The following is a 14451-nucleotide window of genomic DNA, read 5'->3' as shown; positions in this document are numbered from 1 at the left end:
TCAAACGCCCAAGCTGAGAAATGCCCGTATAATTAAGACTTCAGTAAAATGTGAAACACCAATCCTAGATAAAAGGGGGGGGGGGGAGATAAATTGGTTGGGAGATTGGGATTGACACATACACACCACTATATATAAAATACGTAACTAATGAGGACCTACTGTATAGCACAGGGAACTCTCCTCAGTGCTCTGTGATGGCCTACATGGGAAAAGAATGTAAAAAAGAGTGGATATATGAATATGTATAACTGATTCACTTTGCTGTACAGCAGAAACTAACACAACATTGTAAATCAACTATACAATTTTGTATTAATAGAAACTAATTTAAAAAAGAAGGGCAGAAGACTTCTAAACAAATTGATTCAAATCATGGAAAGACATATGTACCACCAGTGTTGCAGATTTCTCCCCCCACACGTGAAATACGTGACAACAGGGAAACTTAAACACTCTGGGCATCTTTAGAGGAGGTTGCCTTCTTGCTAGGATTGGTTTTAAGTCTCTTTTCTATAAACTCGTACAAAAAACAAATGGAAAAATTAGAGCAGAAAAATTCCTATCTGTCTTTATTTCCTTTCAGTGCATAGTATTATCCAGTGTAACTACAAACTTCATAAACCCAGAAGACATATCTTTTTTTAAAGTTAATCCAATACTGAACTGGATTAAGAATGGCATTTTTTGTTAACAGGTGGGAAACAAACTCAGACACAACAGCTGATTCGCTCTCGTCTCTTTAGAGCAGATATTTCAGTGATTATAGCCCTTAAAAAATTGTGTTCATATTCTTACTGTCTGCAGAGTAAAGAATCTACCAAAAAACAGCTAAAACTTTCTCCGGTATGCAAGAACCAGGCAAAATGCAAGTACCTAGTTTATCACCAAAAAATAAATAAATCTGTCAAACGCAGGTACTTTCCCCCCCAACATTTCAGTTTCTCTGCCACAAACTTGCCCATGCATATAGAAGCGAAGGAAAAGACAGTGTTTAGGGATTTAAGGAAGAGAACGGTTGTCTTAACGGTGAGCAAGGAAACCCATTTAATTATTAGGATATGTCACAAGCATAGCTCAAGAAACAAAGTTTGTAACCTTCCAGAACCTTACAGGGGTTTCCCACCCCACAAAGACAAAAACACTGTCCATACCTAAACTCTATACCTGCCCTCAGAATGGGGTATATTTACCCAAACAGCCTGTCCTCAGGGGGCAGAGCTACAGGTAAAATGCTGCTTTCAAACCTCGTGACCATCAGGACCCCAGACCTGAAGACAGGTGTCGGTCGAAGAGTCCCCGCTCCTGTTTCCGGAGTTTGACACCATCATGGTGGGTGGAGTACGAACTATCCCCAGTGCACAATTTGATGAGAAGGGTTTGGTCCATGCAGTTCCAAAGAAGACTGCCAAGTCCTCCAGCACAAGTTTTGCAGGCATCAAGCCAAGCAGCTTGGCTTGCGAACCAGGTTTGTGCGAGTGCAGGCTTTGGGACCAAAATTGCATAAAGGATTATTTTGGTCCGAGGATGTCCTTAATTAGTCAAGTGCTAACAGTAGTATGTCAGTTGGAAGATTTAAATTTTCCCATAATCTCCCACACCAATCAGGAGAAAACAGGTTTTTTGAAAAGCACATGTGAAAAATGAGGAGTGTCGATGTCTAAGAACATTTCTAACAATATCTGGCCTGGCAGTTCTTTCTTTCTATGGAATGTTCCAAGCCATTTAATAAGCCTTTATATCTGTGTCATGCTGCACAAACTACAAAGCCCTCTTATGTGTTTTTCAAACGCAGAAGAATTCTCTGAGGGAGAAAAAGCAGGGAATGCTATTCCCATTTTACAGATAAGAAAACGAAACCGCAGCAGGTTAAGGAAGAGATACCGCCAGAATCACCCCCCATTGCAGACGTGAACTTGTCCGTTCAAAAACCGGTGAGAGAATTTCCCATTTGCAAAGTCCTGTGCTAGGTGGTGATGCAAAGTACATGGACGGAAAGAAAACAAAGTCAAAACCCGAAAAGACAACAATGAGGGTGGCAGGTAGACAAAGAAAGGCATATAAAATACAAAGCTGAAAGTGTCAGCATTCTTTAGCGAACCACTGTATTTTGTCTCTTTCTATTGAGTTTTACAATTTTCGCGTCACCTAAAGCAAGTCATGGGAGAGGCATCTGTGTTTTCTAACATAGCATGCTGGACCCTCTATTCTTCCGTGCTTGTCCCAGGCACCCCGTGTGCATAACCTCCGCTTTCCTCTGGGACACCCTAAAACCAATGAACTGCTTTGCTCGTGACAAACTGAAAACAACAAATAGCGCACAACCATCCAATGTGCCTGAATAGGAAAGACACGGCACCTGGAGGGCACGGCCATGCCACACCCACTCATAAGTCCTTTCTGGAGAAACAAAGCCCAACCTTCCTCTGACTTTCTCTATGGCTTCTCTGAAGGCGCGGGGCGTGTTTAAATCACATATGATCCATTCAACACAACCTCACAAAAGCTGATGCTACAAATCCCACAGATGTCGGAAAGCTTAAGGAAGCCAAAATGGCCCGCTTCTCGTCTTGCTTGGAAACATTACAGAGCTACTGATTTCAAAAGATCGATTTTTGTGCTGGAGGGACTTGTAGGAAGGATAAGAACTGAGTTTAGCGTGCTTATTTATTGTCATTGCCAACAGAGCTGCTCTCTGGAAGTATTCTGGAAAATTCATAATATCCTGGCCAATGTATTTATAGTAAATGAAAGCAATGCTTTCTTATTATGATTATTTCCTTGGTTACAGTGTTGATGCTGAAAATTTAAGGAAAATAAAGCCCTTGTTATCATGCTTGTGAAAGATTTTAAGCTAACAAAAAGTTCAGTCTTGATTCCAGAGCAGTTAATTAAGGTTGACCAAGTCAGGCAGAAGTAAATTAACTTGGCTGATCAATTATTTATATGAAGCAGAATAAATGCCCTTAAAGAACTTGGTCTGTTCATGAAAGGATGTGTAAGTTAAACTAAACATAGTTTTGTAAAATATATTTCTACGTCTGTGGGGAGAGGAGAAGAAAAGTCAACGGTGAAATCACTTTTTAGGAAAATGATTAGAGTGATTACACGGTCCTCCTCCACCCAAAGAAGAAAAATCCTCTTTCTCATTGTTCATCCATGTGTGAGGACAGAAGGAAAATGGCATGCATTTTGAAGAGATAACAGAAGCTCTGAGGAAGGAAAAAAAAAAAAAGAAGGATGGATGGAAAGGTGGAAGGAAGGAAGGAAGGAAGTGACGGAGGAAAGGAGGAAGTGGGGAGGAAGAGGACAACTCTAAAAATGGAGAGACTATGTGAATTCCTACACAAGCATCCCTCAGAGACGTTGCAGGTTTAGTTCCAGACCACTGCCACAAAGCGAATATCGAACAAAGTGAATATCGCAATAAAGCGAGTCACAATTTTTTTTGGTTTCCCAGTGCACATAAAAGTTATGTTTCCACTATACTGTAGTCTAATAAGTGTGCAATAGCATTATGTCTGAAAAACAAGGTACATCCCTTAATTAAAAAATACTTCATTGCTGAAAAATGCTAACCACCCTTTGAGCCTTCAGGAAGTTGTCATTTTTTGCAACAGTCATATCAAAGATCACTGATCACAGATAACGTCAACAAACATAATAATGAAAAAGTTTGAAATCTGGCAAGAATTACCAAAATGTGACACAAAGACACCAACTGAGCAAATAATGCCAGAAAACACGGGGCCGATAGACTTGTTCGACACAGGGTTGCCACAAATCTTCAATTTATAAAAAAAGAAAAAAAGAAAAATGCAGCAACTGTGAAGTGTAATAAGGCGAAGTGCAATAAAAGAAGGGTACGCCTGTATTCTGGAAACCCTGAACACATTCTGACTCCATCATCAGTTACACTCCACACAGGGTGTGCAGACGGGTCAAGAAGGAGGGTGGGAGTCAGGCTAGCTCTTGTTCTAAAGAAGTACTCTTTGGAACTTCCCGGGTGGCACAGTGGTTAAGAATCCACCTGCCAATGCAGGGGACATGGGTTCGAGCCCTGGTCTGGAAAGATCCCACATGCCACGAAGCAACTAAGCCCGTGCACCACAACTACTGAGCCTGCGCTCTAGAGCCCACAAGCCACAACTACTGAGCCTGTGCACCGCAACTACTGAAGCCCACGTGCCCAGGAGCCCACGTGCTGCAAACAACTAAGCTGACACGCCTAGAGCCCGTGCTCCACAACAAGAGAAGCCACTGCAATGAGAAGCCCGCGCACCGCAATGAAGAGTAGATCCCGCTCGCCGCAACTAGAGAAAGCCCACGCGCAGCAATGAAGACCCAACACAGCCAAAAATAATAAAAGAAGAAGTACTGCTTAAAATCCTCATGTTGCATCATGAAGTTTCAAAATCCTGATCATGTTCATGTGGTTCAGGAAAGAAGAAATAAAACCTGTCTGTATTAAGAATATAAAGCCAACATGCACTTCTGGGTCTCATCAGGTAAATGATCTGGTTCCCTTTAAATGTGCAAACGATTTACCTGGCAACATGACACACACCTAGGAGTTTTAAGGTGTAGCTAAGGGGATCACCCCCGCCATCGTAGTTCAGTGGGGTGGCCTGGGAAACTAAACCACCCAGTACTCTTACTTACTCTCATTCAAGTCAGGGAATCAAGCCACAGAAAGCATCCAGACGGAAGTTAGAGCCTCTCAGTAGAAGGCTTTACATTTCCTAGAGTGAGACACATGCTTTTCAATCGTTCACCCTTTACCTGGCAAGATGCTACTGGGGCAGGTGGCAGTGAGGAGATGAAGGGCTGGTGGAGGGGATTACAAGTGAAGTGTAGGGGTTAAGGAAGCGGGCGATGGAGGGGCCTCGACTGGCCCCAAGATACTGAATGACCGTCTACAAGTGGTGGGCTCATAGCATACTCTCAAAGATAAAACAAGAAGGGGCGGGGGGGGGGGAGGAAAAGAACAGGTGAAACAGAGTGACCACAGTTGATTATTTTCTCATCCAAGAGCACTTCCGCAAGCTGTCAATGAACCCTTCAGACACCACCGCCTGTCCGTCCACTGCCCCCACTGGCAGGAGTCCCATTTCATGGAAAGACCATCCGAGAGCCAAGTTTAGGAAGACAAGTCAGGGTGCTGACTGTGCTGTGAAGGCACCATCTTCCAATACCAAATTTTCATAATTATAACAGAAAGGCGTAAAATTTTCTAATGCATGGCAGTTCAAAAAGTAATCAAGGGAAGGAGCCGGAGGGCTATTTTAATATATGCAAAGCTAGTGACCCACAGTAAATGGGAAGTAAGCCACAATGAATACAAATAATGCACACAGACTGAAGTCCTGGTCTGATGAGAGACGCCTAAAATTAACACCCAATTAATTTCCGAATTGACAAACAAATGAAACCCATAAATCTACTTTCTCATTAATTTTCTCGTGGTATAATTTAAAGCAGTAATATGAGGGCAAAAACTGAGCATTATCCATCATAAATACCAAAAAGATAGCAGTGTAACACCATAAATTATGCATATTACCTGTTGTTAAAAATGATTTATGAATTATCAACTTTACCATGCACTGTAGATATCTAGATCCATCTTTAAAAATCTGAAATTTCTTCTTCAAGAGGAAAAAGTTCAGGAGCAATGAAATGGTCAAAAGCATGTTAAAAAAAAAAAAGTGGGGGCTTCCCTGGTGGCGCAGTGGTTGAGAGTCCGCCTGCCGATGCAGGGGACACGGGTTCGTGCCCCGGTCCGGGAGGATCCCACATGTCGCGGAGCTGCTGCGCCCGTCAGCCATGGCCGCTGGGCCTGCGCGTCCGGAGCCTGTGCTCCGCAACGGGAGAGGCCGCAACAGTGAGAGGCCCGCGTAGCGCCAAAAAAAAAAAAAAAAAAAAGTGGAAAAAAATAAGTGGTCACTTATTTAGTCATATGGGAGGATTAGGGCCAAATTAGAATCTTCACAGATCTTAGGTTAGAAGGGATTGAGAGTATCATGCAGGTGATGGGCTGGGCCTCTCGGGGAAGAGAAGAAATAAATAAGTTCCAGGAGCACCCCTCCAAGGAGGCATTGGCATTTGTGTGTTAAAGGAGCTACCCATCCCTCTGCCCTTCAAGAACGCAGGAAATGCAGGGTTTGGTGTGAAAAAGGAATGGGTACAGGCCACAGTATGGTGGATACATCTCAGAGAGCCAGAATCTGTAACAACAGGGATTCAGTGAAAAAAGGAATCCTCAGTTGGTGAGAAGCGTGGGATGAAAATTATGTTCATTGTTAATAAGGTAATAATTAAAAACAATAATACTGCAAAAATTAATAATAATGTAGCTCTCTTACCTTTACAGCTCAAAGGAGGGGAAAGAAATAGGAACTAGTTTCTATTTATCAATTGAACCAGAAGCACTTTATATTTATCAATTAAATGGAAGAAAAAGCATTCAGATTAAAATGATTTCCTTCTGCACCTCTCCACCTCCATGTGTTTGATAAGAATTAAAAGTCAAAAATTCCTTTATCTCCAACTTGACTTTCAGACATGCCTTGCACAGAATAGGAATTCAATATATAATTGCTGAATTTTTAACTAAATGATTACACAACAGAAAAATCCAAGTCCAACCTCTCAATCAAATGAGATCAAGGGCTTGTAGTCACCACCTTTTATGTTGCTGCTTCTAAACTACTCTGTTTCCTGTACTTCTTGGGAATGACTAACCGTTTCGCAGTTCTCAAACTCCGAAAAGAACTTGTGCCATTACATCATTATAAGTCTTCATAGAAGTAGGATTGTCCCAGTTGGAAGAGAATTAGAAGAATAGGGTGGTAACGAAATGATGTTCCTAACAAAAAGATGGTTTCCCTTTTCTACTAGCCTTTCCAGGTGAAGACAGGAGACTTCGAACTTCCAAGGAAAAGGCATCTCTCAATTTTAATTCCAGGGCAGCAAAGCTTTTCAGAGAAACTGTAGATGCCTCCGTCTCACGACCTGTTGTAACCAAACTTCCTGAGACTCTGTACTCTTTATAAGACATCCATGAGTACAAACGACAAGCATCCCACTCTCTTAAAAGTTTGTATTTTTAGAACTTCGGCGACCATTGGTCTTGTTTTCCTTCTCTCTCAGTAGACAGGAGTTTAAGTGTTGTGAGCATGGCAACTGTGGGCAAACTATAGAAGTTAGAAAGAAGCCGCTCTAGGAAACAGAAGTACAAAGCAGAATCCATACCCACTCCCTGTCATATTAATCCAGACGAGCTCAAATAATTAAACAGAGACTAAAAAGGAGCCTTGCCAATCCAGGACTAGGCTGTTTGCTTTGCCACAAGGAAGCCGCTGAAGCTTAGGGTCTGACGGAGCCAGGTGTTCTGCGGAGCTTAATTAAAATGCATTTTCATAGAACAAAACAGATTTTAAGTTTGAGAACTAACAAAGCCTGTAGAACTTTAATCATTCAAACAGCTGAACTCTCAGAAAGAGTCTGGTGGAATAAAGTGACAGACAACCAGTTCAGAATAGATATTTTTTTCACTTCCATATTTTATATAGTTGCATATACATGGGGCTGGGTTCCTAACAGCAATTAATGACCAGCATGTTCGATGACACACTTCACGTGTCTCCCATTTCGCCTGCAGCCCCTAACTGCCATGGTGGCCAAAGTGAACAATAAGCTCACAGCATCATGGCAACTTCATGAATGCAGCCCATCAGAAGTCTGTTGCTTGCATTTCTCCATTGCGTGAAAGGGACAATTATTTAATTTTATCCTTGAAAAACTCCAATATGAATGTATGCATTTCTCCTCCCTCCCCAAAGTCCCTCTTAACAGAGAGATTAGCAGGCTTTTACTGATATGAAAGACCACCATTTGTTGAAGGTCATGACCCCCCAGCCTCCAGCCTCCCCCCAGTCTGTGGTGTATCCTTGTAATTTACAGCAAAGGCTAGCAAGCCCTGCCCAGTGTTGAAACACAAGGCAAAGTCAGAAACAGCAACAAACAATAATTTAAAAAACAGAAAACAAAGATGATGTGAGCTGAGTTTGCTCTGTTGTTTGCAAAACATGACAAAAGACAGGCTCCTGTTGGCTTTTATCTAATGTGCTTGCCTGTGTCCAAGAGTCTGTCTCTCTCTCTCTCACACACACACACACACACACACACATGCACACGCGCACACACACACCCTCCAAGCCGAATAAAGACATACAAGGTCTGTTTTACTTAACTAGAAAGGATACAATGCCTAAGTGCATTTTAAAATGAGACAGGTAAGTGTAACAGGTAAGAATCAAAATACTAGCTTTTTAAAATATATCCCTGCATATTAATTGCATGTTTTCCTCTCAGGACGTCTCTGTATCACAGAGGAGTTGTTCAGAACATATTAAACTAAAAATTTATCTTCCTTTTTCAAACTTGATAGAGTGCATGCACCACAGACGGTCCATAGAGAGCCCACAGGACAACACACAACACAGACCAAATGCAAAATCCAAGGATTGTACCTTTCGGAGGTGATTGCCTTGTTCATAGCACTAGACTTTTTCTCCTAGACCTTTTAAGTCCTTGTTTGTTCCACAAAGAGTTTTCTAGCCATCTGATGTTCTATTACTGAGCTACTGGCCTTTCAGGAGAGCTCTCTCCCTTCTGAAAAAAGCAAACAACTGCATAGATATCATTACACTAAGGAAATCTCTTAGAAAAACCAAACAACTCGCTAATCTCTCCAGCCCCTTCATCTAAGCAAAAGATAAGAAAAGCAAACCTAAGTCTGTTTCAACCACATTCCAGGGACAAGTTCCCCTTTTCCTTTCTTTATCGAAATTCTAGCATTTAAATTTTTTTTTGTTTTTTTTTCGTGTGTGTGTGTGTGTGTGTGTGTGTGTGTGCGCGCGCGTGTGCATGTGCGTGCGTGTCTGCGTGTGTGTTTTTAAAAAACAGACCTTGCAGGATAAACTGCTGCTCACACCCGCAAACAAAGCAATATTTGTTTAATAACGATTGCTGCCATGGGTACAGTAAACAAGGGGCCCAGCACTTGTGTTTATGAACAAACACATCATCTTACAAGAGCAATTTAACATTAACCAGGTGGAATAATCAACAGATTTCATAGGTGACACCAGGGGCAGGACTAATGTAAACAGAACTGGGGAGGAGAGTGGGGCTACTCTTAGGGAATCAAGGTCGAGGTAAATGCATTACAGAGTAAACAGCTGCAAAGAAGGCAAGATAAACAAACAGTCATTCTTCTGACATTTAGAGAGGCAGAAAGGTTGTACGTTACATAGATCAGCTGCTGACCACCATGAAATCAAACCAGTTGGAGACCAGGCCTGCTTGTTTGCACAATGCCATGTTTGCTTATAAACAACAATTTGCCGTTACCAACCTCGCATTACTCATCATCACATAAGCCAGAGCGAATCAAGTGAAATCCGGTTAACTCTTTACTGGTGATGTTACTTGGCAATCCAAAAAAAGCATGGCCCCCTTTAAGAAAAAGAGGTTCCCCCCCTCCACCGGCCCCAAATGAAACAGAGTTCAGTCAAATGCCCTTTTATTTCCTGGCTTGTAGGTAAAAATAAAGCATCTACACGGTTTCAACTACTATAGGTTGCATCTGGTAACAGCTTTAAAAGACTGTAATATTTTCATGCTTGAGTAACCATGCATTCATTTCCTGGGCTCATCTCCTTTTATCAATGAAATATATGGGTTAAACACGGATTCAGATCTGGAATGTTTTATCTAGAAGGAAAACCCTGATGTTCCTTTCTCCCCAAGTTTCTTGATCCAAGATACCCTCAAGCACACAGTATCCACAAATAGATCTGTAGCATTCTCCAACACCCTGCAAAAACCAAACTACACCTGGTGATGATTTTGCCCTTAAAAAAGATTACATAAATAAATTAATCAGTTGATGTTACGTATGAGGATTCAGCAGTTCATGCTGTCGGCTTATCAAAGAAATCTTAAGTCTTCAAAGCCAAGAGTAAACAAGCTTACTCCGTCCAGTAACAAAGTGTCACAAAGAAATGTTCCACCTTCAAAAATTTGTTTCATGTGTACTAACATGTAAAACAGTAATGCTGTATATCATAAGAAAGTTATCATACTCTATCGGAGAGACTATATTTAGGTATACAATTTGCAATTAAAACATTAGTTTGGGAATCTATTTTACAGATACTTTAACATTATTAAACTACTTAATTTTGATATGTGAATAACATCCATTACTTAAAATTTAATAAGCAAAAACATACCGAAAGGCAGTTTTTTAATCTATATCTTACATTTATGATCAGTTAATTAATTTTTAAAAATTCAGCATTATGTCAGTGCAAAGTACAGCAAAACACTGGATAGCTGGATAGCCGAAGCAGAACTTGAAAACAGAAAATGAAATTTTAAAAAAACACAAAAAACTAAAGATACACCTCAGAAGATTCTGGCAATTACATTAGTAATGATCAGATTATTGGAATTTCCATCTCTGTCTAAAAATTGTAACAAAATTTTACCGGTCTTCCCCCGCCAGCCCTGATCATCACACTGAATTCCACTACAGACTTCCTAACCTTCTCTAGTAGCTCTTGTTCCCAGCTCCTGCTGCAATAATCTAATCTTTGTTCTGCAACCCTGAAGTCACAAAGTAACAGGGTATTTTCTTTTGTGTTTTTGTTTTGTTGCGCTGTGGTTTGTTTCCTAAGTCCCTCTCTGCTGACTGTCTCCTTTCCCCAAACCAACACAGCCCCTGAGGCCTCCACAACGTCTGGAGAAGAAATTTCCATGGAGGGTTCAGTGCCCTAGGAAGAGGGAATTTCTCAGGCTCGTGGACCTGTTCCCACCTACCGGTCACTGGGAAGGGACACGGAGAAGTCTCCCTTTTCTGCCCTAGAAAGCCCTCTGGGGCTCAAGCTGTTCCACTGCCCTAGAGAAGGAAACCCAGCCTTGCTCAACTCGGGCTGATGATGCAAGTCTGGCTGCTGGAACAACACAGAGACTCTTCCTCAAATGCTTTGGGAACGGAACGTTCTCAAATTCCATGCTCGCTGCTCTGCGCATACGGCTGAGATGACTAGGAAACAGAGAAGTCCCTAATCCTATGTCCCAGCGAAACTCAAGGGAGAAAAAAATGGAGAAGTAAAAGCATAACGCTGTGTCCTCCCATCCCTGTTGCCCGTCTTCAATGGAAAATGCTGATTACTCACTATCCACACTTCTCATTTTTTCCAGGAGTTCTCCTGACCTTCATTTTTATTTTCTATACCTAAAGTCTGGAGAAACTAGACTACTGGTCAAGGATTATATATAGGGTGTACAATTCTACGTGGTAATCCAAAGAGCTGTAAACATTTTCCTTGGTAAAGGTCAGTAACCAGCCCCTGGAGTTTTTAATGCCATGCTGTCCTTAGGTACATAATCATCACCCAAACGGAGACTCCTTTGAATTCTGCGACGGTTCTACTGATTCCTTACCGTGAGTGGGATAGATAACATGCCTTTCTCCTCTACCCCAATTGTAGTGGTAAACTTGTTCTAATCCACCTTTTATTGTACCTGCATGTGTCTATTTACTTATTTTGTTCCCCAAAGACCCTAAATGTTTAAAGCTTTATTTACTAAAAAAAAATTAAAGTAAAATGAATCAAAGAGGAAGAGAGAGTGCATTTATGAAGAAGCCTTTCATATGACACTAAAAAAATTTTTTTTTTACTTTAAAAAAATTTTTATTGAAATATAGTTGATTTATAATGTGTTAGTCTCAGGTGTACAGCAAAGTGATTCAGATATATATATATACACATATATAACTTTATATAAATATATATATATATTTTTATATTCTCTTCCATTATAGGTTATTAAAAGATATTGAGTAGAGTTCCCTGTGCTACACGGTAGGCCCTTGTTGGTGATCTGTTTTATATACAGTAGTGTGTATATTTTAATCTCCAACTCCTAATCATATAATCTGTTTGATAGACCATTTTAAAAACTGAAAAGAGTCCTGAGGAAGCTCTGGGGAGACCCAAGATTGGAAAGGACTGATTTATTCTTTCCACGACTCTTCTCTGGGACAATAATCTTACAAATCCTGAGATTCTTAGAGCGGTCATGCCATCTGAGTGGCCCCTTGAGCCAGTTTCCAGGCTTCAAGCATTCACTTCTACATCTACATTCATTATCTTTGCCCTCTTTATCTACACGTCCAATGTCATTTTTTAAATTTATTCACTTTTGGCAAACATAAATCTATTTCAGAGAAAACTTTGTATCACTTCATCAAGTGGAAAAACCACTATGTATCCCTCTGAAGGAAAGACTTTGTAATAAATGTGATACAACCCAACCAATGTTATTAAATTCTAGCTAGATCCTACAGTCCCCAAAGGCTCTGAGTGGAAGCCATGTTCTTTCTTTGTTAAATAGTGAGTTTACAATGGGAAGAGAGAGATTAAAGACATACTAGCTCCAAATGGAGACCTTCTCCTTGGCTTTACCAGAAGGATTAAAGCAGACTGAAAATGGAATTGCTTCAGCATCAAATCACAGTAATGAGAACTGGTGGATGACTTAGGAACCATCTAAAAATCCTCTTCAAACACACCAGGGAGTGGTACAAGCTTATGTCTTGGGCAACTGAGCTAGAGAAGGCCTAAGAGATCCACGCTGGGACCAGGCTACATCCCCGACTCCTAAGCACAGTATTCCTAACAGTGCAACTCACAAAGCACTTATAGAGAGCCTACTGTATACACTTATGCTGCTAAAGAAGTAATCAACTGACTAGACTCTCTACTTTGGCCCCTGAACTGGATGGGACTCCTATAGGCCGTGGGTATGATGCTTGTAGAAGACACCTTAAAAATCAAACCAGCAGCTCTAACACAAGCCTCCCTCCCAGGCCTGCCTGTTCTCACATCATCAAAAAGCTAGTCCAAGGGCCACTTAAGTAGAGCTGCCTTTCTTCAAGGCAAGTTCAGAGTTTATTCATTAGCAAGTAACTACTATATGATAAAAAACTATAAGCATATCATTCAAATGCTTTATTGGTCAAAAAGATGGATGCTTTTATTAGCCCAACCTTTTTTGTAATGGAGTGCCACTGATGACCCAGCATTAGCCTCATTCCCTGCTATTAATCACACTTCTAAGAGCCCATTTTGCCTTAAAATCTTAAGAAATTGCTATAATTTAAAGACATGGTGGCTACATAATGGGAAATGCCTCACAGATTGTATCATTTCACAAAATACAGTATTTTTTTATGGGAACAATGAACATAATGCTAAAGTATTACAAAATGAGGATAATTTTTATATATAAAAGTGAGATGTAAGCTGTCTTTTCTTCTTGTGGCTTCCCACATTGGCACACTTTAATCACTACCTTTGCGAAGTTGATTAATAAGGCATAGGCATATAGTTTACATAGATTAAAATCAATACAACACTCTCAAACAAATGAAAAATAAAAATGAAATGGAGAAAACCTTATGTACTAAGATAGAAAAGAAACATCGCGTGGTCTGAGAATATTCCATCAGTGGCAGATGCCTCATTCATCGTATATCATTCCTGTGCCTTCTCTGTTCACATGAAGAGAACTAAAGCAAGCTCTTCAATAAGGGACTTCAGGACAAACTACAGGTATCTGTCAATTTACTTTCAGTGTGACTTCAATAATATAACGATGCCCTTACCTTCTAAGTCCTCATCTCATTAAATCACCCTTCATGACCATTTAGTACCCCTGAATATTATAAAGGAAGGCAGAGCTGAAAGAGTTTTTCAAAATACTGAGCTAAAATAAACCTTTTTCAAAGTGCCCCTTCAATTTTTACTACTACACAATTAGAACACAGCATACGCGAATTTTCCAATCCTGCATATCCGAAAAAATGGTGACATCATATTATATGATGAATGAAGGGTAGGCTCCAATTAGGCACAAAGATGATGAACAGATCTGGTGTACATGACTGGAAGGAACAACCTTTTTCAAAGTGCCCCTTCAATTTTTACTACTACACAATTAGAACACAGCATACGCGAATTTTCCAATCCTGCATATCCGAAAAAATGGTGACATCATATTATATGATGAATGAAGGGTAGGCTCCAATTAGGCACAAAGATGATGAACAGATCTGGTGTACATGACTGGAAGGAACAACCTTTTTCAAAGTGCCCCTTCAATTTTTACTACTACACAATTAGAACACAGCATACGCGAATTTTCCAATCCTGCATATCCGAAAAAATGGTGACATCATATTATATGATGAATGAAGGGTAGGCTCCAATTAGGCACAAAGATGATGAACAGATCTGGTGTACATGACTGGAAGGAACAACCTGAGAATCCGTCAGTCTTAAGTCAAGAACCCAGGTATCATCCTACGGTTAG

The 14451-nt window shown here is 40.6% G+C and overlaps 1 protein-coding gene across 12 annotated transcripts in view; it reads right to left on the bottom strand.

Moving 5' to 3' along the window:
* Window positions 1-14451, bottom strand: part of FOXP1 (forkhead box P1) — a 380424-nt gene that overhangs the window by 233135 nt on the left and 132838 nt on the right. Inside the window, exon 1 of one of the 12 annotated variants that reach the window (XM_082848508.1) lies at window positions 10498-11005. The exons of 10 other annotated variants lie outside the window; for them this stretch is intronic. The gene's annotated coding sequence lies outside the window, so the exon portion shown is untranslated. Of the gene's footprint in view, window positions 1-8534; window positions 8630-10497; window positions 11006-14451 lie in introns of those variants that run through there. One more of the 12 variants, XM_082848507.1, reaches the window with a different exon arrangement.

The sequence above is a fragment of the Leucopleurus acutus genome, assembly GCF_964270905.1.
Source record: "Leucopleurus acutus genome assembly, chromosome: 10".
NCBI lineage: Eukaryota > Metazoa > Chordata > Mammalia > Artiodactyla > Delphinidae > Leucopleurus > Leucopleurus acutus.
The sequence above is the reverse complement of the archived record's forward strand: the minus strand, read 5'-3'. Positions and strand labels throughout refer to the sequence as shown.